Raw genomic sequence first — 4,815 nt, forward strand, 5'->3', positions numbered from 1 at the left:
TACATATATCTATACAGAAATTTAGAGATCTAACCATGTATAGCATTGTAGCAGGACAGTCCTATAACCTTTTTGTTTCTTGTCTCTCGTTTTCATTTATTACCCTTTTTTTAAACAAACATTTACTTGAGAGACAGTATAGCAGTAATTGATATGACATGGCAAATAGTACATATTTAGAAACTAGAATGAGAGTCATTCCAAGCATGACCCTAGTATTATTCATTGCTATTCAGTGTAATTGCTTAGTTTACAGGCATCAGCATATATAGTTAGGGTGAGAATCCTACCAATTAACTGCTAGTTTCAAAAACCAGCTGAAGAGTCTCAGGATCATTGCCTTAACCATCTTGTGCTTATAAATGTATGGTTTTGCCCCTGTCATGCTTCCTAGCTTTTCCCCTTGCCCTTTCTTCATTGTTTAATCCTTAAGTTCTCGCTTTCCTTTTAATTGTGTTATACCTTTCTCTTTTTGTTTCCTCTTTTGAGTTCTTACATTAGGGAGACTACATGATATTTACACATGTGGGTCTGGTTTATTTCACTTATGAGTATATCTTCAAGTGGCATCCACTTAAATATAAAGGCTTCAAGTTTGTCATTCTTTATAGCTGAGTAATACTCCATTGTATGAAAATGCCACATCTTTTTCATCTATTCCTCAGGTGACGGGCATTTTGGTTGTTTCCAAGATTTCACTATCACAAATTGTGCTACTACAAACATAAGTGCACATATATCACTATGATATGAAAAAACAATGGTTAGATGCCACAAAGTAGATGGCAATGCCTTAACTGAATGTGTGTTGTCAGGCCTGAGGGCCTCTTCCATCCTTGTCAAAGGGAGTACTAACCTTCTCTCCTTTCATACAACACTGTGATCGATTATTGCAGGTGTGAGTTCTGCATGCTCGCTGGGGAAGGTAATTTGCATTACAAGGTAAGGAGGGGAGAGAAGCCAGCTGGATGCCTGAGGTGGGGTCACTCTCTTTTGGTCTCGCTCTCTGCCACCGCCATGAACGGCTTCTCTGTGCCATGTGCTACATTCAGCCTTGGATCCACTGAGTATGGACTGAAACCTCCATCAGCTGTGAGCTAAATAAACCTTTCCAATTCTGGAGAGATAGCTCAGCAACACAGCACCTGCCCAGTAAGCAGAAGGTCCTGAGTCTGATTCCTGGTATCAAAAGATAAATAAATAAACAAACAAACTAAAAAAATAAACCTTTCCTTCTTTCATTTTGGGTGTCAGGTATTTGTCCCAGCAATGAGAGAAGAGTAACTGAGACAATCAGTAAATCTTTTTTTTCATAGTTTTATTGATAAACTTTTTTTTCATAATTTTATTGATAAACAATCAGTAAATCTTGATCCAATTATTACACATTGTATATGTATATTGAATTATTACAGTATACTCAAATATATGACTTTCAATTAAAAATAAAAATGTATTTCAGAAAAGAAACAGTGTGTAATTGAGTCTATGGATCAAAGGGTGGTGGTAACATGACAAAATGATCAGAGAAGGCTCTAGGAAGAGATAAAATTTGAACTAAGGCTATAGAATGACAAACTAATCAGAGCGTTCAAACTGAAGGAACAGACTAAGTAGGAAAACAACAAGATGTACTTAAGTACAAGTAGGCCATTCCATGCCTGTAATCCCAGCACTTGGGAGGCTAAAGCAGAAGAATCATAAATTCAAGGCCAGCCTGGGGTGCCTAGTGAGTTGAACGCTAGCCTGGACTATACACCAACAACCTGAAAAAAATGAAAGAAAGGAGATAAGTACGTACAGAGAAAGAGAGAGAGAGAGAGAGAGAGAGAGAGAGAGAGAGAGAGAGAGAGAGAGAAATAGAAGCTGTAGATGGACAGGTAAGGGGTATCCAAGAAGGGACCTGTTGGCCATGGTTGGGAACATGGGCTTTATTGGGTGGAGGAGAGGTAACCAGGAATCAAACTCAGGACTTTGTGCTTGCCAGTGCCAGGCCCTTTGCCACTGAGCTATCTTTCCAGTCCATCATAAGCTTTACATACTTTAGTCAAAATGTAGTACATATGCCATATATGGTGGCACATGTCTATAATCTCAGCACTTGGAAAACTTGGGCAGGAGGATTGCTGGGAGTTTACAGCCAGCCTAGGCTACATAGTGAGTTCAAGCCACCCGGGACGCATAGCAAGACCCTATCTCAAACACCACCAAAAAAAGTGCAATACATGTGCCACTGGAGAATTTTAAGCCAGAAAGTGATGTGGTTAGGTGTCCATTTTTATTATTTTTTTAGGTGTCCATTTTTATTATTTTTTTTTTTTTTGGTGTCCATTTTTAAAGACCTCTATGTACCAAGCCCTATATTAGATGTTAGAAAATACTGCAGTGACAAAATTTCAGCCCTTGCCATTTTTGGAACTTGGAGAATATTTGAAGAGATTTGATAGTTTTAATAATAATGTAAATAAAAGGGGCTGGGGAGATAGCTCAGTGACTTGAGCACCTGCCTTGCAAGTGGAAGGTCCAAACCAGATGAATAAAAGAAAAAGGGAAACAAAATGTTAAGAGGAATGGAAACATTGGTTTTAGGGATGATAGCTTCCTAGAATGGTGGGAGAAAGTCTCCTTCGGAAAAGGAGATGGAGAAAACATAGAGGAATCAATAGCCTCTGAGCCCTTGCTCCATGCCAACCATTGCAATGTACTTAATACACACACTGTGCATGCCTTCTTTCCTAAAGATGTAGATGTCGCCATCCTTTATTTTAAAAAGGAGAGAGCCTGTCAGATAGCTCGGCAGGCTAAAGTGCCTGCTTAAGCGGAATGCAGCAGCCAGGGTTCGATCCCCAGTGTGCCGTGTGCCATGCTGATCCCACCCCTTGGGGAGCGCTGAGCCAGGGATTGAGACTGGGCGTGGTGGCATGCCTGTAATCCCAGCACATGGGAAGCTGAAAACAGGAGAATCACTACAAGTCTGATCTACGTAGCGAGAGCCTGTAGACCCTGTACTGAATACATAAAAAGAAAGGAGACATCATGAGAAGTGGAAATGATTGAAACACCTCCCAATAGGGTATAGACTGAAGGAGTTTATGCAATCCAAAATGCTTAGCACATACCCAGGTGTTAAGTTATATTAAATAATTCTTGCATTATGTACCTCATCCTAACTTCTGACTTAAAAACTTAAAGAGTGCATTATATGTCGATGGGTCTTTTAAAAAGCACAAGTCCTAAATGTAAAAGCTAAAATTATAAAACCCAGAAGAAAGCAGAAGTGTATTAGTTAATGCAGATGTAGAAGAGTGTAAGAAGAATGTAGAGGGCCTGGAGCCCATGGCAACTACCCAAGCAAGTCTGTGTCAGGAGGCAGAAGGATCCGCGATGGGAGATCTAAAGAACTTTACCAGAAAGGCTAAGGGCCAGCGGCGGAAGCTGAAGTGTCTGTGCTGACCAGTCTGGAGGATCTGAACTAGAAGGCCGAGGGGTCTGTGTCGGAGCCAGGAGACAACGTCCATGATGAAGATGTGCACTAAGCTCTCCTGGAGAAAAAAAGCAGCAAAGCTCCCTGGAAGAAAAGCCACTGAGACTCTTCTGAAAAACAAGGAACCAGGGCCGGGGAGATGGCTCAGTGGAATAAGTGCTTCCCTGGCAAGTGCAAGGACCTGAGTTCAATCCCCGATTCTGCTAAAAAAGAAAGAAAGAAAGAAAGAAAGAAAGAAAGAAAGAAAGAAAGAAAGAAAGAAAGAAAGAAAGAAAGAAAGAAAGGAAGAAAGAAAGAAAGAAAGAAAGAAAGAAAAACAAGGAACCACAAGACAGAGCAGGGAAATTCTCCCCTCTCTTTCTCCTTTGGTGCTGGTAGGCCAACAATCTTCCTTAAGTGGGTTTCCATACCCAGAGCCGTGCGGGCTCTATTCCACTCAAATTGAGTTAGTTAATTGGCAAGGAGTAATCTTTCAGGACACTGAGTTAGGCAATAGTTTCTAAGATAAAACTCTAACTGTGTAGGTCACAAGAGAGGAAATAAATTAAATTTCATCAAAATTTAAAACTTCTGGGGTAGGGATATAGCTCAGTGGTACAAGCACCTGCCTGGCAAGTGCAAGATCCTAAGTTCAATTCCTAGCACAAAAACAAAACAAAAGAAAAAAAAAAAAAACCTGTTGAGCTAAAAACAAAAAATTTTCATGCTCCAAGGACAAAAGAGAACTTAAAACTCTTATACATGGTGTATGAGAACATAAAAAATATTTCTGCACTAGGGAAAGATTTGGAAGTTCCTCAAAATGCCAAATACAGGACTTCCATGAGGCACCAAGCTTGACCTCCCACCACACACACACACACACACACACACACACACACACACAGAGTTTAACATATGACATAGAGTTGTCATATGACACAGTAATTTAAGCCCTCGTTTCATATGCAAGAGTGACTGGTCTCAAACTCACTGCAATCCTCCTGCCTCAGCTTCCTGAGTACTGAGATTGCAGGTATGTGCTACCAAGGCTGGCTCAAGAAGTTTATTTATTTTTTAAATGATGGAAATGTTCTACAGTTCAATTGTGGTGATATTGTACTAGTCCATAATATACTAGAAACCACTGGACTATATACCTTAAATGAGTGAATTTTAGAATTTTATGAAGTATCAATTATATCACTGACAGATAGATAAGTAATTTGGAGAGAGAACCTAGGGTGCTTTATCACTGAACTACATCCCCAGCCCTTTTAATTTCTTTTTTTATATTGAGACAAGGTCTTGCTAAATTGCCCAAGTTGGTGCCAAATGCATGATCCTCCTGC

At 40.0% G+C, this 4,815-nt stretch overlaps 1 non-coding gene across 1 annotated transcript; it reads right to left on the reverse strand.

Annotated features, from left to right (window-relative positions):
- Positions 1-752: 752 nt before the first annotated feature.
- Positions 753-878, reverse strand: LOC111816708. The gene has a single exon (XR_002821057.1). It is a non-coding gene; the product is annotated as a U6atac minor spliceosomal RNA (small nuclear RNA).
- Positions 879-4,815: the final 3,937 nt, after the last annotated feature.

The sequence above is a fragment of the Octodon degus genome, unplaced genomic scaffold (genome assembly GCF_000260255.1).
Source record: "Octodon degus isolate 3935 unplaced genomic scaffold, OctDeg1.0 scaffold00037, whole genome shotgun sequence".
NCBI classification, from domain to species: Eukaryota; Metazoa; Chordata; class Mammalia; order Rodentia; family Octodontidae; genus Octodon; species Octodon degus.